The 26,084-nt window shown below is 39.6% G+C and overlaps 1 protein-coding gene across 1 annotated transcript in view; it reads right to left on the bottom strand.

The window, feature by feature from the left end:
* The window catches only part of LOC124157751, a 712,413-nt gene that overhangs the window by 479,385 nt on the left and 206,944 nt on the right, over positions 1-26,084 (bottom strand). The window lies entirely within an intron of this gene.

Here is a 26,084-nt window from a genome sequence, read left to right on the forward strand (position 1 = left end):
GCCGTCCCTCGTTTTATCGCTTCGTCCGACACTTTCCATATTTACAACCGTAATTTCACTAAAAGCTCAATGTGGCGTTATAATCGACGTTAGACCGTACCAGCGATGATTTCAGCGACGGAAAAAGGGACGTGACGCGGTATGGAAAAAAGGGACGGGATTCCCTTCCCTGGAGCCATTGCAGAAAATGATTGCGTAGAAAGGTCATTTTTCAACCATCATTGGAGCTATCGCTCGAAAGAGATTAAGAAAATGATCGAGTGATTCAGGCTTTATAAACTCAGTGAATCTCACATCCCTACTTTTGTCACGGACAGCAAAACACCCCGCCCCTCAGCAAAAGGGCCTTTTCTGTCTCCTTTTCTACTCATTCTCCGTTGATGATACCCAGGAAAAAAACTAATGGAAGAGCCACTGTACTTATAACTTTAAGTAAGTAAAAAGATATGCACATGAAAGACGCGATCAACAGTATTGAACTCCTGAAATATGCCGGGACAAAATTAGTCTCCAGTAATCAACAACGGGCGACAATCTCTCCACTTCATCTCCGAGCTAAACCGGATGAAAACAAACCACAAAAGGAATCTACCTCGGAATATTGGTTCCTGAAATAGCACCGCTGAACCATTTATCCCCGGTCTCTCTTCAATGTTGTCTACACTCACGATCTGTTTTTGGCAATGACTGATGCCTTCCTGGAGTCAACGGAATACTAAAGCCCACATCCCTTTTGTTTGAATAAGGACGGAACCTATCCAAACACGGATTCTCGGACAGATAAGAAGCGAACCCAATCCTGCTCCAGGGATCCCATTTGCGCCACTAAATCACTGCTCACCGAGAATCAGCCCTTGAAATTGCTTTCAAGATGCATTTCCACTCAGTCTCTGACAAAGAGGAAATCTAAGGGAAAATGGACTCCGTCGAAACGCAGACAGTAGATAGATGAATAATAGCTCAAAAAAATTAAAAGAGCACAGACCCACAACCGGCATAGGGAAAATATAGCAATGAAAACATAGTATGCAATTTAATTTACCTGGCGTGGTTCATCTATTTCGTCTGACTTACTTCTTAGGCTGTCATCTTCAAATTTTCAGGGATTGTAGAGTGCAAAGTTTTCAATAATTATATTTATACTAATTTCAAATTAGAGAAAGTACGAACGTATAACTTTCGAATTTGTGACACAGATAAACATTAAAAAGGGTGTAGGTACAACCCATACCCCGAATAATATACGATAATAGCCAAATATTTAAACAGAAAGTACACATGGAAATAAGACCGGCCGTGCGAAAGTGATGAATCCCATGAAAGAATCCCAATCAAAATTAACTTTAACTCTACGTCGTTTTCGAGTGACCGCTAACATCTTTCAAGTGCCCGGATAATATAATTTCAATTTCAGCAAATAATATTATTTAACATTCTAACGATTTAAATCAGGAGGGTATTTGGAAAGTTGCCATTAGATTGCGCGGTATAGTTATATTCCACCCGAAATGAGCTTAAATTACACGGACATAATTACAAACACAACCGTATTTATGTCTAAACGCATCTCATGAGCTAAAAAGACAAGCAGAAGGAAGAGCTGCAATAGGATACAAGTAAGACGTAACGGCAAGTAATATAATATGGAAAAATAATAAGAGGGTTGAGTAAATCCGCGAACGAGCGATAGGCTTGTGACCACAGCTAATTTAATGCTCGTTCACTCATTGACTATATCCCTCCAGCAATGTCTTGAATAACCTTCCCACAAACAAGACTACTTAATCGATGATTGCAATCAGATGGCACATCAAATAATGTCATGAAATACATTTCAAGGGACCACAGTAGAATATCACTTATACCCTTTCACCAAGAAACCAAGTGTTTTTCTAATCGCATAAAATATTCAATGGTAATGTTCATACACACTTCTGATTTTGCCAAGAAGTAACAATATTGATGAGATTTTTTCTGTTAATGATACGCGGATACATATCACAGTACGGATAGCAAAGATGTACTTTGATTAGTACTAAAGCTTGGTTTAATTCATTAATTAAAAGGAATATTTCCGTATTGTGGGCAATTAAATTGTGGTTTTGTGGTGATAAAATCAGTGCTTCGCTTGAAAATCCTAAAATAACGGGTACTTATTAATTAAAATCGAGTATACTATAAAAAATCGGAATTGTAAATTGGTAAATTAAGACATGGTAAATTATGACGAGATAATTATTGATTTTCCTTTTGTCTTTTAGTAATTCGTATCCAAACTCAGGACCACATTCTTATTGGATCGACAGAATAGCAAAGACGCCATTTCCACTGGATTTGATTTGCGTTCTGTAGAAGGAATGCATTCGGAGTTAAATCAATGATCCTTCTCTCACTGATGATATTTCCAGCAATGCCCATAAAAGCCAATCAGCCAAGACCCTCCTCATTTGACCGTTTAATCAAACAAATAGAAAAACACATTTGGAAACAGAATAAAGAATAAACCAAGTCCTCATTCCCGGTTAATTGAAGGGCTGACGTGCCCGAATGATGAAAGATGACAATCGTTTTAATAACGTGTTTGGTCACGGGAAGCAATGTCGGAGAGACTGGAGGTTATTTTCACGAACAGTTTCGGAATTAAGATAATATTTGAGCAGTGACGCCATAATCCACTTTCAATCTTGAAATAATTGCCCGTCGTTATTTAAAGGAAACAACACCTCAGTCACGCGATAGGTCCACGAATCGCAGCAGCAATAACATATCTCAGGGCCATCTCGGAGCAGTGAGCAAACGCGAAAGTAATTTTCTTGGTCGAGCCGAGATATTTTCGCATCAGTGAATTTCCGCGGTGCGATGAAATTTATATCCTCGACCTCAAGCTCTGACTTCGAGTAGGAAAAAAACTTGGAGAATATACGCGCACACATACGACGTAGGTAACGGCTTAGTGCATAGAATACTCGGAGTTCATTGTCAACAGAGCGACAGTTCACGAAAATAAGAAGAAGAAATGGTTTGCTACGCAATTATTTAAAGAGCGGACCTGTATCAAGGCACAGGTATCTTACTTTTAAGGTCCAAAACGTAAGATGCAGAAAGGATGCCATCATAACGGCAAGATTACGTTCAAGATTATGTCATCCGAACAGCAAGATTAGATTATGCGAACATGACGCGTAGTGCATGTTAGTGGACGTAAATTTAAATCCGATGTTGCACGTGGGCGATGGTTCAGCCCTGCCAAACACCTCTGTAGGTTTGCCTGCACGGTAATACGTAGACGTAGATTACTTTAAAAACACTCTGACGAAGATACGCCTACATCAATGAGCAGAAAGGATGCCATCCGTACGGCAAGCAAGCAAAACTGCAGAAATGAGCGACAATATACTGAGTAGTCAAGCAAGACGCATCCAATAAATTGACGGCATGCAGCGCCAACGGCATAAAAGTATAGGTACATATTCATTCCACCACCACAGTATTACATGCAAATGTATGAATAACAAAATGAGGGCATGGTTGAAAAGCTACGAGACTAAGTCCAACAGATTCAGGCTTCAATTGGTGGAAGTTAGACATATTTAAATAAATAAAAGATCGTAGCACTTCTCCACAAAATGTTTACTGCGTACAACGCGTTTCGGCTCTCAGAACCATCATCTGGTATAAGACACTGAAAAACATTTGAAAATAACCTTTATACCTTTAAGAAAGTGGGTTGGGGAGGATTTGACATCTTTGAAGGAGGGGAGTGTGGGGTTAAAGATGTCAAATCCTCCCCAACCCCTTTTCTTAATGGTATAAAGGAGGTTTTCAAATGTTTTGCAGTGTCTTGTACCAGATGATGGCTCTGTGAGCCGAAACGCGTTTGTACGCAGTCAAATTTTGCGGAAAAGTACTACGATATTTTATTTATTTAAAAAAGCTACGAGGCTGTTAACCAGCTAGTACTATTGGGAATATTATTCCGACATATTTATTTTAAAAATCAGCAAAGTAAATAAATTGCCCAACAAAAGACTAGGTATTGAACAGGAGTTGATTCTGATGTGGTCTATATTCAATTTCAGGAAGAATAAATTTCTGAACCCCTCAGTTATCGACTTCAATCCCCGATTTCGTGCTCATTTACTTATTTATTCCTGTACCAACCAAAACAACACCATAGACCTTTTACACCAGAGTTTCCACTTTAAAAGTCAAGCGTACACGAAAACCCATTACCTGGATAGGGTCAATCTACCCAGACGGGACTCGAACCCGCGACCTCTAGTGAGGCAGACGAGGACTTTACCCCACCACCACCGAGAATCTACCATATTACCTTTCAAAACATCATAGACGTCGTCTAAAAATATTGTATCCTACAACTCATTAAAATATTAACTATAAGATTAAAAAGACGGTTACATAGTTGTACTAATCCTAATTTTTTCAGTAAATTCGTAACGCTGATTAAACTGTCTTTCATGTACTTGGCTGACCTTCGTTACACGCCCCGTAATTCAAATTCATGGTAATTTCAGCGATCATCAACTTCATCACGTCAAGTTCCGGAAAAAATGGTTCCAAAATAGGGAACCGCAAGTAGCTTAGTGGCTCTCGCATTGGCCGCGCAGTGCTTTTGGCCCACAGTTCGATCAATGCCCAGGTGACCCTTTTCCCTCCGTATATTTTGAACCCGTTATTAGCCCTTCATAGCAAAAGGTGTTATGTTTCTTGGAACAGGAAGGCCGACGCAACTTTCACGCGATTACGAATGCTACGAAAGCAGACGAGGAAAGCCCTCCGCTGGGAGGTTAATCTAGAACGGAGAAACACTCCTCCGCAGGGTAAAGGTTTTCGCCGACAGAAGAAGAAGAAGAAATAGCTCCCGTTCGCATCACAACCCGCAGTTCGGATTGTAATTGTAACCTTCCGCCTGCCGGCTAGAAAAAGCACTGTCATTCCACAACGAGGGGGAAGAGTCGACCATTAAAGGCACGAAAGGGGGTATTTTTTCACGCGTTTAAAGCCCCCTTCACCGTAAGGCTTTCTCCTGCTAAGTCCACGAACGTACGGAGATGCTTGGTATTTTTAGAACGAGATTAAAAGACGTCCAAAAATAAAAAAGCAATCAAATCTGCAATGGCTTTCCATGCATTGTTATGACAAGACAAAAAGAGGTATTTTGATTGTGTTTTTTTTCTCAGTGATGACTTATGAGCATAGTCAAATGCTTCTATGAGGATTGTGAAGCAAAAAATAAAAATAACGAAATGAGGTCTAGTGGGAACTATTTTAATTACAGAAGAAAAAAATCTAAATGAGCCGAAAGTCTCTCTCGTGAACTCTGACAAACATTCTCGTTCATAGCAAATTCAAATTTTTTTTAAAACATCAGAAAATATTTATAATGAGGTTTCCTCGTTTTTCTATCCAACTCAGACCTTTCTGAAACGATATTTGCTTAGCGTAGATGATAGTGTAGACAGTACTGCGAGGAAAGGGAATACTCACTAATAATTAGTGGTAGAAGCGCGAATAAATCGGTGAAGATGGAGAAAAATAGACTTCATGGATGGTTTAAGGCAGGAAGGGCGCCCACCTGTAAAATGACAATTGCGTTCGAGGGCACGTGATTGCGGATTTATAATAAATTCCACCTTCCATCAATAATATGGCACATACATTTTGAGACATTGTGCGACGGCTTAAAGCATAGGCGAGATTAAAGGGAAGTAGGCTGGGAAGGAAGGGTAAAGATAAATCCAGTCTCGATGCGACGGCGTCGGCTTATAACATAAGGCGGCAAGGTGATATCTGCTTTTATGAGTTCCATTCGACGGACTGAGTACAGTTAAGTGAATTACCGTCCACACACAACCCGAAAAAGGATAAATAAAAAATACACGACACCACCGGGATATGAATCTAAGCCCTCAGGGAAGATATTCCGTATTTCTAACCGTTGTAAAATTCCGAATTACTAACCGTTGGCAAGTTTCGCTCTTTCATGAATGAGCAAGTATTTTTTTTAATTATTGTGCGCGATATTTTATGACCGTGTGGTGTGCACATGGCAGTCGTCTTGCATGCTGCATGTTGGTGATTGATCACCCCCTGACGAACACCCTAGAGGTGGCTCGCAGGGCATTATGTAAATGTATAAAGGTCTTCCTTCCATGGGAACGGTTCATTTCTTCGATGTTATTGTTGTTTCTGTGATAAATTAATGACTCGATTCCTTTGAAGATCCAAAGTTCCTATGAATATAGTCATACTCATTCGAAAACACAAAATAATCCCCAAGGATAGGGTAAAAAACACTAGCCACCACTCTCATCCGATCGCCATGGTTTCATCGAGCCCCAGCATATCGATATTTCACTTGTAGTAATAAAAGTGAAATAAAATTACACCATTGTAATTCACCTGTCACACGGAGCTCAAACTCGTGGTCTCAGGTTTTATGACTGAAGTAATAGCCGAGGAGTAGGGGATTATGTCACTAGAACAATGACAAGAGATTTATACATATTTTTTAGGAACCAGCCGTCTCATCCGATGACTTGGGTTACGACGACACAGCTGCACTCGGGTCGACGTCCTGAAGAGGTTTCGACCTGGCGGTAATAACGCCGTGGAAACAGTTTCCAGCAGCGTTCTCATAAGGAAGTGATCATGTCATGAAATACACAGCTATGGATTCTATTCCCTCCTCCGGGATGGTGAGCATTGATTAGAATTTTAGAAATAAACTCAACGTGAAGAGCGATTATTCAACACTTACCAAACGTAAAAACTTACGATAATAGTTTTAAAGCAATGAATTACCATCACCACCATATCATGAACCACATGAACGAGCTCTAAAGGAAATAAATATTAATAAAGTCACGAGTTTAAAAAAATGGCTAGGTAACTAGTCGCCACGTTTACAATAAAAATAAAGCATACAAGAAAAAATATACGAAATTTATTTTAAAAATTTATGAACATATAAAATTTCTAATCAGTTACGAAAACAACTCGACGAATATTATCTCACGCTCACGCCTTCAAAAAGGTTAAGTAAACGGCAAGCAAGAATAAACACGTAAAAAACTATGGCCAGCACACCTAATTCCCATGCATCAAAATCCTAATATCTCATAGTTCACTACTTAATCAGATTCTCAACAGAACTGATAATCCTGGGATAGTGCTCCAGGAGGGGAATGTGGCAGATAAAAGAACTCATGGGCATCAGCCCACAATCAAAGTGAGGAACCACGTTTTGGTTAAATTCCTCGTCAAACTGGAGGAGGGAGAAGAGTACGCGAAATTTCCTCATCACTGACCCCTTGCTTCTCCATGCCAAGTTACTCACGAGCAACTTCCTTCACCGAAACTGATTCACTGTGAGACATTCTCGCAAATTGATTCAACCGCACTTGACCCCGCCTTCCAAGCGCTTGGAATCACGAGAATAAACGCGGCACCAATTTGTCAGAGCAGAAATAACGCCCAGGAGGCGCTCACACGGAGCATTCACCGGAGCGGGGGAGTAATGTGTATTGTCATGTCCATGGCAAAATACGCCTTTCAACGGCTACTGATGTAACGGATATCCTCCGCGAATAAGCCACGGGAAGCGTTCGCAAGCTATGCCTCGGGGAACAATGGATGGCGCGTAACCTTGCCGTAGTATTAGCGTGGGTACGCAACTCCTCTTCCTCGCAAATGCAAGCGAAAAAGAGATGTCGGAAAAATTGACCGAGGATTGACTTGTTTACCGCAGGCCCATGAGCCTATCTGATGCGTAGGTACATCACGCACGACGAATATCATTTATGGACATGAAACTGGATTCTGATAGCTTAAATTATAATTATAATAATTCTCAAATATTGTTTACACTCCGAATTTCGCAAATCACGGTTACTGCCTGATAATTGAACAACTACTTGATGACAACATACGATAAGTACCACAATATTAATCTCTTCCGTATTCTAGAAATTCATACGCTCCGTCGTTTTCTTAATCGCGGCACATGGTGATTTAAAAAAACGATACGACACCCTAAATATGATTAGAAACTTTATCGTTCTGGAGGCTTTTCATGAGTAGCCAAGTAAAAAAAAACTACACGTTTTCTGAATTAGTTCTTCTAACACCAAAACCGCACCCTAAAAAGGTTTGTTCATAAAAAAGGTATTTGATGAAAATACAAATATTAGCAGCACTTTTTGAAAGGATTTTCAGAAAAAAACTTTTAGCTTTTGCCGCCAATAGAAATAATCAGAAAATTGATGTTTTCAGCCAGCTTTTTTTCGATTTTCGCCCTCTGAGCACTTCGGCCTCGTTACTCTTTTAACACAATTTCCATTATTGATACCAAATGACTCGTTTATTTTTAAAGTATTCATCTCATAGTTGTCTGTTTTGCCCCGAGACTAATCCAAACTGTTCCGAGATGCAAGCCTTGCATTCCAGAATAAAGATAAAAATTTTCCGCACAAAAAATAAATGTAGGTATGTTCTCGCTGAGCCTTGGAGTGCGCCGCACCAACTTCCACTCGATTCGTAAACAGGTTTGACGGCGGGGGTTCATACTACATGATGGAACGCGGGGCCGGATCCCGGGCCTTTGAGACTCTTTTCCTCGCACTCTCTGAAAAAAGGTTTCGCGAGGAGACGGAAGGGCGGGAGAGGAAGCGTCCCGTGGAAAGGGGGTGGGTGGGAAGTGGGATGAGGCAGACGTGAAAAAAGGAAAGAGAATGTTTGAACTTCCTGAGCGGCGTGACACGGCGTTAGCCGCGCCGAGGGCCATAGGCTCCATCCGGCAGTTAGCGTAGTAACGTGAAACTGGCTGATATTTCCACAGGAAGGAAAGAACATATACCTGTTTGATGGGGGATCCACGACATTTTCTGCGAATGAATAACATTAATAGCAAGACATTTGTCAGGCTCGGAGGCTGCGGGGTAGAACCCTCGCGTGCCTCGCGGTCACGGGTTCGAGTCCCGCTCGAGTAAGTTGTCCCTATCTAGTGCATATTTTTTGTGCACGTTTAATTGTTAACTTGTTGAAAAATTCCGATTTGTAAAAGGCCAACATGTACAGCTTTCGATGGTAAGAGAATAAATTAATCCAAACTTCTACACCCGTGGCGAGCACTGGAATAATGATTGCTGTCTTTTACCAAATATACCGTTGAAATTAGTCAGTTGAACAGAAAACAATGGAAGGCTGGTCGCTATGTGTCGCGCACGGGAGCAGGTGAAGACAGACTGAAGCACGTTCGGGCAATCCTAACATGGCCCACTCCCACGTATTTTAAACGAGAAAATACGCAATTCTAGAATGAAATACTAGTACAACAAGAGGAGAAAAAACTTTCGTCTTAATCCAATTAATATATTTTCCAAGTCACAACCTCATCCGAAATGTAAGAGTGAGAACAAAATAGAAGTAGCTCGATTTCCTATGCACTGAAATGCAACGCGATTCCAGAGGTCCTTCTCAGGATGGCCAGATGCACAATTTCTTCGCTATCAGCATTACAACGTTTACAGTTCAGTGGTTAGTTTACAGTTCACCAGCCGTTGTTTTTCATCGTTCGTTGAAGGGCAATATCATTGATGGACTTCTTAGGAAGTTACGCAGGGCTTTGGTACCAATATATCTACCGCTTTTGATATCACTATCGTAATTTTCATCCAGCCTCTCTATAATATTTCTGGTACGAGACTCTTTACAACAAACTATTGAGTTCACAAGCTCAAAACCTCAAGAATAGGAATAAAATTATTGCAATAAACTCTAAGCCTATCAAACACACCGTGCGTGGCTACGAGGGAACCATGCAGATATGACCGGGCTTCAATCCAATATCGTAGTCAGTATTTCCAGGCAATAAAAACAAAGAAAAGCCAGGAATGCAAAAGAAACATAGGTAATGTTAGGATTGAAATCCCACAGGTGGATGAAATTTCGCAACAGCACCGACAGCAAAGCAAGAGACCGCGGAGGGAGGTGGGCGGAGGGTGGGGGGAGTGCATGCCAACCGCAGGGCGCTATTCCGTGCATCGGCGTGACTGGGCTCGCGGAGCAGTATGGTGCGTGGGCAGGGGAGGAGCTGGCTGCCCGCGGGCGCGCACCGCGATGCACGCCAAGGCGGCAATTTCCCCCCACTGCCCGGAGACATCCCCAAGACACGGCTCGAACATGGAGAAGCGCATGCGACTTTCCGCCGAACTACGAGTCCATCGGAATATGCCACCAAGGTTTTCCCCAACATTCCCTTCCTCGTACACCTTCCCATATAGGGCGAAGATTGGAGTTTCATGTTGGGGGGCCAGCAATCCTGCCGGGGGTTTAGAGGCTATGGAACACCTCACTGTGAAATGGGAGGTATTCCATAGCACCTGGTAAATTTGTCAAAATTAGCCTCTGAAAACAACATTTTAAGCTTTTAACTTTTAATGTTTTTGTTTCTAACGTGCTTGAATGCAAGGTTCCGTACTAATTTTCGGAGCAATTACCATTTAAGTTGGGGGGCCGCCCTCCCTCCCCCCCCCCCCAAAACCTCCGCCCATGCACCTTCCAAATGCTAACATTTCTACCATAGTCATGGTATCCATTAAATGGGAAAATTTGAATTCATGCATAAAAATATATTAAATTTCAAAAGTTCCAGTTATCTGTATAAATAAAAACCTGATGTATTTTTCTCCATCTACAGGACCTACATAATTCTCTAGGTAACTCCAACTATTGATAAATGAAGAGCAAACTTAGTGCATGTCCACAGTAATTTTATTTAGTACGACGCGTTTCAGCGAACTTACTTCGCTATCATCAGGTACAAAATGCCATATTTTCGTCAAGAAGTCATATATATGTTGTTAGCCCTCCCCCCTCTCAAACCTCCAACCGAACCCCAAATCCTTACGTATCCCAACCACCTCCCCACCCCCTTCCCCCATCCTTTACCCCCCAACCCCTCTCATATATATATATATATATATGACTTCTTGACGAAAATATGGCATTTTGTACTTGATGATAGCGAAGTAAGGTCGCTGAAACGCGACGTACCAAATAAAATTACTGTGGACATGCACTGAGTTTGCTCTTCATTTATCATTGTATCATTATGTTCCACAACATCTCGCCGAACAGCGTTGAATACATCCAACTATTGATTGGAATGGATAGTATCTACGCAATATTTAGAAGAAAAGCAATACATAAGTGACGGTTTTCACGAAGAACTAGGAGCCCATCGGAACAAGCTTGAAAAAATTTCCCCATCATTCGTTTCCTATACGCCATCCTGCTATCAGTATTCCTATCAATGATTATGGGGTGGGTCCGATATATTGGAGAATTTGAAATCCATGACTGGAGTGATAGAAACATGATTAATGTCAAATGCATCGTTTCCCGCTATATTTAAGAACCAGGTGTAGTACTGACAATTAGATAAATATTCTTAAAGGCCAAAAATATCTTTCCAACACGCCTTAAAATATGATTTAAAGATTCGCTTTGCTCGCCGAATTCAATTTCATTAAAATTTTCTTTAGGCCTCCATTAATTCATCATGCCACTGAAACTTCAATATGTCATCCCTAAGCAACATTAATAAACCTTAACATATTTCTCTCAATTGGGTCAAAAATCGATTTAAAGTGATAGTTTCAATGTAAAATTTATATAAAAGGTAATGGTTTACTTTCGAGATGTAAAAATAGTTAATATTTATTATCAGTGTTTCTAATGCATGTGTAGCAGGCAGTCTGAGTATCAGGTTGTACTTTTTGATATGATTGATAGAAAACATAACTAGGAAATCGCATATTTTAGCATACACAATTTTGTATATCGTAAAATCCTACCCGTGTTTTTTCCAAATGACTTGAATTTTCCATATCGAAGATATTTTCTATGGTTTTTCATGTTTTTGAAGTGAACGGACTACCTGCACCACTAGTAATACTGCCCTAGAAACTTCATTCGGCATAATTACGATGTCTCAACGGTTGTCAATACATACATCGTTGGTCGACTATCTTCCGTAATGGGCATCAAGGAATTAAGGTGACAACTATGGCTATAAAATAGAGAGGTACAGTGATGAGGAGGCAAGCGAGGACATGATTTCAAGGGCGAAACGGCAAGATATTTGCATTGGTACAAGGCATCATGACACATTCGTCTCGCCTCGAACCCGGGATGCATGGGAAATGACCCTGTCACTAAACCTCACGCGAAACGAGGAAAGGAACGGAAGTAACTTGAGAAATGAGACACGTTTCATGACCCGTTGAGCGCAACTGCACAATGAGGTGGTGGGATTTTCTCCCGTTGTTTCCGCATATTCAACTCATACTGTGAGGTCAACGAGGGAATGACATATTCATCATGATTCCTTATCACCAACTCCCAACGGTTTTTACCATTGAGGGGTCGGACAACAGGCGCAGCAACGCGGTTGCAGGTCTGGAGCGATAAATAATATCGGGACCACTATATATCAGTAATGTGGGTGATTTACATGAGCGATAAATTTTACGAAATAACAAATTTTGAGGAAATCAGATGAGAGAGTGTTCTAAAGCCCTCCCTTTACTGAAATTATTCGCCAAGGTGGCAATATGATACCTTCATTCGTTTCAAAGTAAAAATCGAAAATTTGAACACCCATAGGCAATAATTTTCAATAGATGACAATTAGCATTGGTACATCCATTTCCAATCAAGTACTACCATGCAAGGTAGGAAGAAATTATTGATATAAATAGAACAGAGAAATTAATGATAAAATAGGGACTAAATTAAAGACATTAATTTTCTCAAAAAATAAAAAGGCGTTTCCAAAACGTGTTAATTACATGTTGTGAATCATCAAACTTATAAAAACATTCGTATTCATATTTTCAGAAACGATTTCTGGCACGTAATTAAATTCTTAAGAATCATGCCGTTTATATCAGAAGAAGAAGAAAATTGCATCCTAAATAGCGATAGAAGAATGACCTATTACAAAGAAAAGTGAGGGAAGATGGAAAGTTTTTATCTAACCACACAGCAAGTGACGAGCACGTAATTACCTCACTGTTTAATATCTTATATTTAACTTATCACATAATGTCATCTACGTAAGATCGTTACACGTTTCCTCACGTAGTGAGTTAATTAGCTACTATAAAGGAATTGCGATATTGCATTCCTCTTGCCTTCAGACGCCAAACACCGTTACTGAATAAACGCAGAAAATCAACTCATGGGCACGACCAATGAGCGCTGGGTAAGCGCATATACGTCACTCCGCATTTTAATGTGCGATAATACATTACGCTATCAAGGGCAAACCTTCGCAAGTACATGCCGAACAATATCGCACTCTCACACGAGGATTAGCCATTTCACACGTGTTTCGCGGAACTTTTCAAGACCGCTCACGCGTAGGAAGATCACGTGTGACTTCAGCGAAGACGTGGAAGAGTGCCGAGGGAAAAAGAAACGCTAACTCGCTAATGGATTCTGGGAGCAAAGGGAAATCATGCTTCCGGAAAAGGAAGGAATTGACGCCAGGTGACTCAATGCATCGGAACGGCCACAGGACGTGGCGGATTTAACTAAGCTTTTCAGATCGCTCGATCGATCGAAAAGCTGCAATCGAAAAAAAAAAACCTTAAAATAAGCAGTTTCATCACAGAAAAATCATTATGATGATTCGAAAGAGGTTGGAAGCAATGCCATATATTACTCCTATAGACGAGCACATATGGACGAGGCCTAATTGCTTTCCTCGACCACACAGATACCCCGTATTATGGCTTGAAATATCCATATAAATTTACTGCCCGCAAAAACAAGCGCGCAGGTAACCCTAATGAGATAAAATAAAAGTCAAATTATAAAAGCGCGATATGTTCCCGGAATTCAAGGACGAACTATGAGTAATGAAACTCATGAATCAATTCTCAAGATACAGCCACTGAATTCCAAAAGGAATTAACGAATCACTAGGTACACATAAAAATGGTATAGGAGTAAGAAAATGACATTCTAAGGCTCATTCTCTTTTCATAGCTGAATAATTCTCGTTGATGTTATTGAGGATAATTGACTTCAATTACAGATAAGCGAACAAGTGGCAGACTATACGGAGAGCATACAAAATGGCTTTGACCGTTGAAACTCGTAACGCAATTCTATACATAATGCTTCAAATATTTTCAAGATATGAAATGAGTACTTACAAAATTAAAATGCTAATTAGACTTCAGAAAATACGCAATAAGGTGACCAACACCTAATAAGGAAATACGGATGATCCGATGATTGTAGACTCTTCACGAGTTCATTTTCCAACTGAGCTTTTTCCTCCTCTTAAAATTAGTTTTCCAGAGTCTGCCCCAACATAGACTTTCGCTTCATCGGCAACTATTAGACAAATTTATAATACGTTGGAGCAGAGCCGACTCCTAAAAAATATAAGCAGCCCAGGCAAATAAAATCCTACTAGTAATATAAATCGTGCCTAATCCTAAATAGTCATGAGCTATGAACAAACAAACTCATGAATTAATTCACGAGATGCAACTAATGAATTACGACACTACATATGTCTATTCAAGATGGAAAAAATACTTCCGACACCAGGGTTTCAATTGACTGGATCATCGACGGGGATGGGAATACATGTGACCTTGTCAAGAGCTAAGCGTACCCTTCGCTCAACCCTTGGTGAGTTAACATCCATTCTTCTCCCCGTAGATGATCGCCAAGTCAATCGAAAAAAAAGTGCCGGGTACACTTAATTTTTATAACTTTAATTAGCGTTCGGATATCCCTGACATCAGACTGAGCCAAATATGAGATCAATTATTATAATCCATGGGTAACATCACGAGGACCAGGTACGTATTAATTGTGGTACGGATGACGCATGCAATTATACTTGAGATGTTGATATGAGGTTGCAGTTTTTACTCATTACTCCAACGTCGCAATTTATTCTCCCACTGCGCGCGCCCACTCAACCTCTTGTCATATTCGCGAAGTCTTCCCACCGTCGTCGCACTATAAGCCCACCAAACGTATGGGCTTTTATTCTTTCTCCCGCGCCAAAGCCGCTCAGCCGAAACGGAGGCCATAGAAATTTCCCCGAGCGGCAGTCCCACGTAATACTCCCCCAGTTATGTATTTATATTGTCTGGCTCGCCCTTCCTTCCGCCTCCGAAGCGTCCTCCTACCCACATCGAATAATCGCGTGATATATCAGAAGGGCGATCAAAGAGGCCACAGATGTGGAATATGAGGCAAGGTGATGCTGCGAAATGTTTCGTCGGGTGAAAGAAAGCCTTAAGAGGCCAACCATTGCAGATGCACACGTAAATACATGCATTACGATGTGGGACCCTCATGAAAAAGGCTTAATAACAGAGTTAGAACGCGTGCAAAGAAGAGCTGCCAGGTATGTGAAAGGTCGTTACGATAGTCTTGTTAGTGTAACTGACCTCTTAGATAAACTCGGATGGGAATCTCTGTCGGACCGTAGATTGAAAAATAGACTAAACCTTTTAGTTAAATTCAAGAGCAGTGTCTTTTCTAACGAAATTAACCATATCTTACGGACGCCAACATACAACGTAAGATCAGATCATATAAATAAAATAACAGAGATAGATTGCAGAACAGACAGGTTCAGAATGTCATTTTTTCCACGATCAATAAGAGATTATAACGGCAGCGATGGAACTCATAGATAGATTGCATGACTTGTAGTGTAGCCAACTAACCTATGTAAAAATTATTGCATGTTTCTTAATTTTATTATTATTTCTAACAGCATATAGTAGAATAATTTGGTAGTATACGTGACGTTTTTTGGACGGTGCTGTGTGCATGTGGGAGTACAATGCATGCAGCATGCTGGTGATTGATCACCCCCTGCCAAACACCCTAGAGGTGGCTCGCAGGGTATTATGTAGATGTAGAAATGTTTCACCATCGCGTTAACGTCCCATCAAGACTGAAAAACACGTCACACATACGTTTGCATACTTGGTTCAAAAATGTTTTGTTTTCATAGATGACATCCATTATTAAATAAGTTCAGCCGATTCAGGCGTGATATAGTGGAAGTTCGACACATGCATTGAATCCTATCCGAAATTGTGGAAAAGTGCACCTACCTTTCATTTCAATCCATTATTAAAGCAAATTCCGCGAAACAAAATTATAGACTATAGATTCGTTCTCCATTTTTTTTATTGCCGCTTTTCATAGAGTTTGAAATATTTTTTCATCGAGTTTTAAACTTGGAACCCACTCCCAAAACAAGGAAAGTGGAGTAATTATAAAGTAACTGGCACGAATATTTCACTAACAATTATTTGTTTTATAGCAACACCCAAGCATTATTATTACCAGCCGTACGCTTTAATATAATAACTTTCCACCTTTCCTGGGGAAATAAAAATAATCACCTACGCTTCTACGATGAAATGTCGTCATTTTACGTAGTCTCCCACCAGAATAAGAGACTTTTAACTGCGGAAAGGTTTCTCATGCTAATAGAAAGATCCTATAAACATGATAATCTTAAGAGAACTTTGCTATCTGATTCTGAGCACCTCAACGCCGGAGGACGACCAAATTTGTTTCGAAACCAAAAAAAAGGGGCTGTAGCGGTTGCGGTAGTCATATCTCAAAAGCAGATGCATTAAAATAAGTAATGCCCCGTCGGGAGGGCCATCGGATGCGTGGAAAATTTGATTCTGGAAAGATGCATGACTGGAATAGAAATTGGGTGTAACGGGGACATTCACATACGAAATGATCTCGTAGGCTTTCTTCCCAGAGGAAAGTAGGCTATAAACTGCTGTGCATTCCCACGGAATGAATATGTGTCACAGATATAATACCACAGCGTCATTCTGCTACTGTTACAGTGCTTAATAGAAGCCACTACAATGCAGGCTCTCCTCGTGAAAAGGCTTCATGATAGGAGATGACCAATCCCAGTGGCGAGACGAAGGGCCACAGACAAACATTATTACGTACCAAAGCGCATTAGTGCATTATTAGGCGGATGATACTTAAAAATAACCGCAGCGTCACCTTATTTCAATCCTTCAGACATTTTTTTCATGGACACGATCACTTTTCCAGCCAGAATGAAAGAGAGATGAGGCAATTTAAGTGTAATGCCGATACTCCTCTCTGGTAATACACATCAGAACTTTCCCTAGTATTTTACCCGCCATCCAATTTACAAGGAAAGTAGAAATTAATCAGATCTCAACTTATGAAATTAACTTATTACATCCGTGATTCCACAAGTATTCCTAGAACAGCATGAAGTTTTCGCCAGACCAAAAGAAAAAAAACTGAATTCGGGGTCTCATAAGCAAATATTTCAAATTTCGAAAACTGAAACGAACTAAGATAAATATTACAAAGCAAAGTCAAAATATTCGTGGTACCTATACCACTTGGAAACGTCGTATGACATCTAGTGATGGATGCACTATAATTAAGAAATAGTGATGCACAACTTTGTCCTGGATGGGTCGGAAACTAACGCATTCTATTTAGACTAACTCATTTTTGGACGTGCCACAGTGAATTTCGGATGAAGTTTGGCAATCAATTATGATTTCTAGCTTCGTACGATTTTATTGGGGTCAACATAACTCCAAAGGATGAAGAACAAAAATTTATTTGAAGATTATGTACAACTAAAAGGAATATTTTATAAGGTACGATTTTATACGGACCATAAAGGGGAGCGTAGTGAATGGCCTCGTTGGTAAAGCGCTAGAGTTTAACAAGTTGTAAGTGAACAGTTTACCCAAGTAGTGTATTTATTGAATATTTGGTTGGCAAGTCCTCAGCAACGCCTAAATGTAGGTAAATAACGTATATTTTCATTAAATGACAAATAAAAATTACCGGACCAGGAGGCGCTTAGATGATACATAGCTTACACGAAGGATCCAGGGTTCAAATCTCTAGTGAAGACTTTCGGACACCCCAAACGATAAAACCCGGAATGCAAGGTGGCTCATGAAAAAGGGACTGCACCTACCATGAATAACAGGAAATTCATACGCCTGAAGCTTCGTCTGTAGCGAGCTCTACCCTCAATCCCTACCAAATTTGAGCAGTAAACGCGAGCGTGCCAAATTAAAAATTTCAATTCAGAAAAATCGGTGACCTGTGGGTGCTCAGGAAAGTTTAGTAATGCAATGAGGTCGTCCATATCGAACTCAAGATTTAAACTACACGCATGTAAATGTGTAATGCGGAGGTCATAACTAGCTAACGAGGCTAATTTATAAAACTACGAGGCTACTAGTTAGGGGGAGATCCCACGCGAAACAGCGCCCAGGTAATAGCGCCTACCCCACACCAACTAAATGAAAGCCTCGACCATCCCACTGCCTCCAAAATTAATTCGGAAAGAGAATGAACGGCATGGTAGCCACGATTAAAAATACGACGTGGGCGTGGACTTGAGAAATGGGCAGTAACAGAGCGTGACTGTAGGTGAGCCAACCACAGAGTTAATGAAAGGGTATATCCATTAGTCAGGTTATCTATTTTCCGAGGAAGGTAGGAGGATTAAGGTATTCCCACGAAGAGAAAGTTTACCTAACTAGCAAAGAGACCATAGAATGGACGAGAGGACGATGGGGAGGCAAAAAATTGACGAGAAATAATAAAAAGATTTGAAATAAATGCAGAAACAGCATTACCCTAGAGCAAGGATGATCAAGCTTTTCGACTTCGTAGACCCTTCAGTATTATTCGAGTCCAAGAGCTCAGTAGTCATTGCATCGCATACTTATATCATTGATTTAAAAAAGTGTACAGCAACATCTGCATACAATAAAAATTCATAACCGAAATACTTCAACTAAAACTATTAAAGCGGACTCATAAGTGTGTAATCCCCTAAGTACTATCTTTAAGAAAGGCGCCAAGGGGACTATGGCTTAGCGTCCCATCCGATGGATGACGAGCTGAATTTGAATGCCCTCCACAAAGCATTGGGATCAGACAGTCTCTGAAAGACCTCTGCTACTGCCGGGGTTTGCACCCGGGCTGGCCAATTCTCTAACCATTCTATTGTGGTTCCAACCTGATGCACACCGTTTTCGTGCAAACAGTAGTGTATTTGTGAAATATGATATGATGTTTTCCCGGAAAATTATGTGGGTGAACAATAAAAACAACCGCCAACAACACCAACAACAATTATCAAAATTATTATCAACATTCAGCCCTGATGATGAGTGCCGCGACGGAGCTTGAAACGTTGGCCGTTATGAAAGAATTAACCCAGTGGGAATCCCGAGAATAGTTTACCCAAGTAGTGTATTTATTGAATATTTGGTTGGCAAGTCCTGAGCAACGCCTAAATTTAGGTAAATAACGTATATTTTCATCAAATGACAAATAAAAATTACCTCTTACTTAGCTTACGCTCACAAACCGTAAAAAATCACAGCCTAAGCCGCACATCGTCCCATCTTGGGCAGAAGAAATAGCACCACATAAGCCAAAATGGACATACCTGCAATGGATAGAGAAAAATATTATTTCATACAACTACATAAAAAAATCTGCATCATCATAAAATATGAATACTTGATGTTCGCAAGAAATGAATACCAATTGACATCAACCGCACCCATGGCATTGGAAAAACTTAAATGGCAAATGAACTAAGCTATTATCTGCAAACTAATGGTTCAAGTAAGCTCTTACACTTATGTACCAAAACGATGGAAGTAGAGGCTGTCCGCTCAACAGCTACGGTAGATATTGAGCTATTGATGACTTCGATGAAACGAATTCCAAATTAAATATCACCACAACTGGTACTATTGGTCATTGAAATAACGAAGTATAATAATTCAAGTTGTTCCATGACGTGCCAAAAATACCATGATTCTAGACCACGAAAATCGACTGATCTTTTATTACAAACGGGAAAAACTATTTTGGAAACATATAAGTTCTTGAAAATTTAGAATTTACTACGCAGAGCAGGGTTCTATTACCTTATGATAACATATAATTTTATTCTTAATTATTTCATTTGATTCCGACTGATAATCTAAGCAACAGTTCTTAAGTGGAATAGCAACTTTCCTTATAGATAAATTGGAGTCAATCACACATCCTCCATCTGTTCAAAACATGTAAAGTTGGCCGTTCTCAGTCTTCCTATTTTTCCCAATTGTGATTTCCAAAGATGATTCCACTCCCACAAACCAATTCAAACTTTCTCCGCTACCTCCTTTCGTTCCGTTTCATTTCCCCAATCAAAATTCTTTCCTACGGTATCATTTACAGAACTAATGTAACTTCCTTTCGCTTTCGTAATTATGTAAACACAAAATTTCAATCACAAAACCGATTAGCTATGCAAATGAACTTGAAAATCGAAGGACTAAGTTTCGATTAGGTGGCCGTAGCCGAGCAAGGAAAACACGGGGATGGAGGACCATTAGTTAGCTCCGAATCGAATGCGTAAAGTATAAGATTGGCCGAGAGATGGTCAACAACCCTCGGGCAGCTGAGGAAGAAGATTGCGGGACAAGATCGACCTCCGAAGGTCGCCCACAAGGTCGCACAAACTCTGGGCATGTAATTCTGAAGGCCTGGTTGATTTTTCAAGCTTTCCACCTCGCTTGCTGATATGAATACTTCTACCACAAGAATATGTGCGGATACGGTAATTAGCAATATACTCGATGACATATATATAACACTGCTAAAAATTTCATTACAATGAAATTGGTCAAATATTCGAACAAACATAATCGCAGCAGATATTTGTAAAAGGGCATCGAGGCAAAAAGGAACCCGCGTGGTATAATAATAAAAAACCTCGAAATTCCTTGATAACGAAGGCGAGAAATCCAAACGAGACGCAAACTTCTTCAATAATAAAAAGTTCTTTTCTGAAGATTTCAACAAATCACAGGAAATCATGAAAAATAGCAATAGGTGAACCACTGCGCCACAACATTAGTACGGATAAAATACCCTAAAGAATAACAAATATACAAACAAAGCGCAAATTTGAAAAATAAGAGCAAAACCGATACTTGAGGTTCAAAAGGTAACGTTTATTTTAATAAAATTATTTCGTACGTAACATCATTTCCTAATTAATTACTAAGAATTTGCACGACGAAAAAGTTAAGAAAGCACATCTCACAGAGAAAAAATAATGGGTAGGTCTACATTTCGAACATTTGTCTAAATGGTAAGGAAGGCAACAATTCTCAATCAATTTAATTCATGATCAATCAATTTATGGGAGGATGCAATGATTGAGTCCTTTCCACCCTGTTCAAACACCAGAATCACATTCCTTGAATTTCCCAGGGCAAAAAAGTCATCACAGAAAGGCAACTTCCCTTTCGAAAACAACACCACAAATTGGAAATCGCCAGAGCAATTCGGCTAAGTAAAAAATAATGCACCGCGACCGTTGAAATGAAGAATTTTTGGGTGAGATCCCCCTCCCCCAATCTTCCCGATTCCTTCACCTTCACTGCTGCTTTTTTACCAAAAAAATCACTTACTTTTTTCGATAAAGAACAAACCGTCGGATATTCAGCAGAAACGACATAATTTACTCTCTTCCGCCTATGTATGAGAATTCCTATTGGGTGAAAAGTCAAAGAAAACTACAGTGCAAATTCGTAGACTTACTTCTGGTCAATTCCCAAAAAATATTTCCTACTCTATGCTCGAACTTTCACACCACATCAACGCCTCTAATCGCTCCCAATCCATAAAAGCATGTTCCTGCTCGAGAGAAAAAGCGTCGGAAAAGAAAGCGCTTACCGATGAGAACTGTAGATGGTTGGAACGTTGAGAAATACTGTCTAGAAAAGAGAAGTAAAAAGTCCGATGTGGAGAGTATCACAGTGTGGTGAACAACAATGGGGAAACAATGAATATTGAGAGAAGAGGATGAAAATACTCTCCAGGAGTTTGATATTAGGTCTTTGAAGGGATGAAGAAATTAGGAAGGACATTCAGGAAAATAAAATAGAAATTCCATTACCTGACGGGTCATAAGTTTACATGTTCAATAACATAATGAAAGGATAGAGGATTCTGTCAGCAAGTTCATCTGGGGGCAAAATGATACCGCAAGTCTACACAAAAGGAAGGATTATTCTGAAACGATTAAGTAAGGGAAATATTTAATGAATAAAATGAAAAAGTTATGCCATTCAATGACAAATGACACAATGGAATAATCAGGAGGGTAGGATGGCATACGTTTAAGGATTATTTTACCTTATACCATAGAATGAAAATAAATGGGAATATAATCTTGCTTACATAGTCTTGAAAGATTGCCACGTTGAAGTAGACATTTCTCCTCAATTTGATACAGTGAACCGGATCTTATACAGCGAGTAAAATCTTTACGAGGGAGTTTTATGTTATTGAAAAATTATTCTCAATTTCTGAGTAACTAACTAGACAAAGCTCTCTGGCTATTACCAATCGCGTGAAAATGTCGCGTTTTTATTTCGCGTCTAGTCCCAATATTATTAACTATGCTTCTGAATAGATATTCTCCTCATCTCGTGCACTACCTAGAACTACGACACAAGTCATGTCATGCAGTTATACTTGAGACGTAATCAGAATTCCGCCGTGAGAAAGTTACAAAACACCGCATTCAATCCCACATTCAAAACAAAATAACTAACATTGTTGCGAAATACAGGGAATTATCATAATTTTGTGGTATCCTAGAAGTAAAATGCATGCGATACCGCACGAAAACAAAACGCATGAGTTTTGGTCTTGGAAAAAATATATTTCGAGGCGGTTATTTCACGCGCACTTTAACGCCTTTCGAGGAGGAAACGGTGCACACGAATGCTGAGATGCAAAAAAAAGCATTTTCAGGAGTGCTGAAAAAAATCATGAGCACGATTCAATCTCGGTGATTGGAGAAAATGGAGCCCATGAGAACATATGGCCGGCTACGCACACAGAAGTTGGAGACCGCAAACGTCATTACTCCAGACACCAGATACCACCGACGGTGAACGTTGAGTCGACGCCTCAGGCTGTGAAAACATACGCCAGCACAGAGATGCCATTTCCCACGCAGCGAGGGAGGAAAATATTACGATCGTTACAAGAATTAATACATCGTGGTCCAGCCGTTCGATACTTGGACTGATGGAAACAGTCGTGAGGCTTGGTATCATAACATACCGATGATGATCCCTTCGAGACGAATAGCTCCTTTCACCATGTGTAGTCTATTGAGGCTACGAAAGACAACATGCAAGGTAAGTATTTTGAGACGACGAGGAGGAAAAATAGAAGAAAGAACCCTCAAATGAACTCCGCAATAACGCCAAGTACACACTACAAATTGGATAATTAGTGGGACAGCAAACACACAAAAGAATTTCTCCGTTCAATTTCATTAATCACCGATAATCTAACCATTAAAGTAAGGTATGCACTCGCCGAAGCAATTCTCGGTTTTCCATCTCGTTCATGGGCTGGATGAAACGCGGCACCATTAATCCCTTACGTAGAGCGTGCGATTGGCATTAAAAATTCAAATTCAAACGGTTATGCTCTTTTCATGCATTCTCTCTTGGAAATACCTTTCTCATTTTCCAAATACCAAAAAAACAGCTCGCAACGGGCTTTAAATCCAGGATCCCATAGCAATTCTACAAGCACGAACAATCATGCCCAAGGTAGAGGTTAAATACCCAGGTGTGACTCGAACCCGCAACCTACGGATTAACCCGCCGCCACCGAGACCAGCATAATACTTCCCTTCAGAGGAAGAACAATTATGCAGATTCATTCACCTCCTCTATGCGTATTAATATCAAAAAACAGCAGGTTAAACAAACGATTTGATAATCATGAAAAAAACTAGTATAAAATACGGGAGTAAATAAAATTAAAATAATCAAAGTAAAATCGCAATTCCACGTGGACATATCGTGAAGTCGATTTGTATCGATGAATAATGGACAGATTCTGCCATTGCTGTCACGACTAAATCCACCTCTCACCAAAAATAGAATTGAGAATTTCTCGACGTAGTAATAACGCTTGATTTAAATCGCATTAGATGCCATCTAGTTTTCGGGCTATAACCGACGTCAATTTGAAGCGGACAAAAGGTTAGCAATCGGTGTTTTTTGTCAAAGGTAACAATAAGAAATTAAAGATAATCAAATGGCTGCTGACAGGAGAATATTATATCACCTTGTCCGACAAGATTATAATGATGAAGTAACGCCACTTCTCACATGCTTCGCAATCAGCATTTATGTCATGAGGAATGATTAATAGGAGATTACTCCCGTGTCCTTCAGCCAACTAATTACAAAATTAACATCCCCGACACTAAATTCCTCTCTCCAACTATGATGCCTGCAGGATGAAAGTGTGAGTGAGTATGCATTACCTTCTGAAGGTTTAGAATGCATTTTTTTCTATTAATCGCATTACTCCTGTAATAAATCCTTTTCTTTGGGGTCAATGATCGACTAATCTGAAACCAAAGAAATGGAATTTGCTAAACTGACTAGCAACCAAGCAGCCCCTTAACTTTTTGGGAAAAGGTAAAGCCAAATAACTGTTCGCAGTTGCATTTGCGTTCAAACTACATTCGAGTCAATTCAACAAATATTACTTTTACGTTTGAATTTTTCCTCACTTTATCATCTAAGATGACGTAAGGGGTCGACTTAGATTAAACATAACTGTCCTTAATAATTCCTTCTCTTTAACAGCGAGCACGGAATAAATTAATTGGTAAATAGTGACATACAATTTTTTTTAATTAAAAAATGAGCTACTGCCAAAATTGCCTTCAAAACAGTTTCATAACGCTATCAAGACTATTAAGCAGGCAACGAAAGTAAAAAGAAATGTATGAAAGAACGATGAGACATTGTCGATGCATAATACCTAAATGCATGATAGGAAATAATAGAATGGAAATGAAAAAGGAAACCACAGAGAAGAAGATCTATGCGGTTAGGGACATTATAAAAATATCTAACACATAAGCTCCAGCGCACAATTATCAGCGTTTCACTTACAATTGGTAACGGGGTGGGATGAACACCAGCGAAAGCTAATTCTTCACTCAACACTCGAGAAACCCGTAATACCGCAACACTTGCATCGTTATAATTAACGTTAGTTTACAGCAAACTCGAGAAAACCACAACAAACATTTCAGCACACGGTAGGACAAGAGGTAGCAACCGAAAGCGCTGGTGGCAAAAAAATCATTTGAAGTGTTTAAATATAAATTTAAATAAATATTACTAAATCTTAAAATGGTTTAATATTTCTTTAATTGTATGACAGAAATTAAAATACATAATTTTCAACGGGTCAACAGTAAAGCGCTACCGGAACTGCTATCTAAGATCTTATGATAAACACCTAGAGCTTCTAACGCGCAGGATTAAACATAAGCAAATAAAAGTCATAGTATTGGATTAAATAGCATTGGTTTAAGTAGTACTGAACTGTTGGTTGAATCAATTCAATTCACTGGCAATGAAGGGATCATTCAGTGAGTACTGACGTATTTACTGCGTGTCGTAAAGAGCCATTTTTTTCATTATTACAAAAAACGGCTACGTAGAAAAGCTGAAACACCTGACATTAAGTTTTCCCGTGCACCAGGGCTCCACAGAAGCGATACAAATATGAAAACATTCCGCCGATAAACAATTAAAACTTGAAACCTTTACACATCAGAGAAGTTAAAAAAGGAATTAGAAAAAGTAAAATAAAAAAACATTGACAAGAATATATGGAAAGCATTATAATTACAATGATTTCATGATCTACAGTGAAACACCATTGTAAGAGAACAAGAAATCTTTCAGTAAAAAAACTTCGTACAAAAATTAACTCACAGTGTACCTATATACTCGACGACAGAATACGAAATTTTAATCGGAGGCAGCAACATCGACCCAAAAAGATATTAATAATCGACTTAAACACAAAAATGCCTCATCAATCATATTCGA

The sequence above is a fragment of the Ischnura elegans genome, chromosome 4 (assembly GCF_921293095.1).
Source record: "Ischnura elegans chromosome 4, ioIscEleg1.1, whole genome shotgun sequence".
NCBI classification, from domain to species: Eukaryota; Metazoa; Arthropoda; class Insecta; order Odonata; family Coenagrionidae; genus Ischnura; species Ischnura elegans.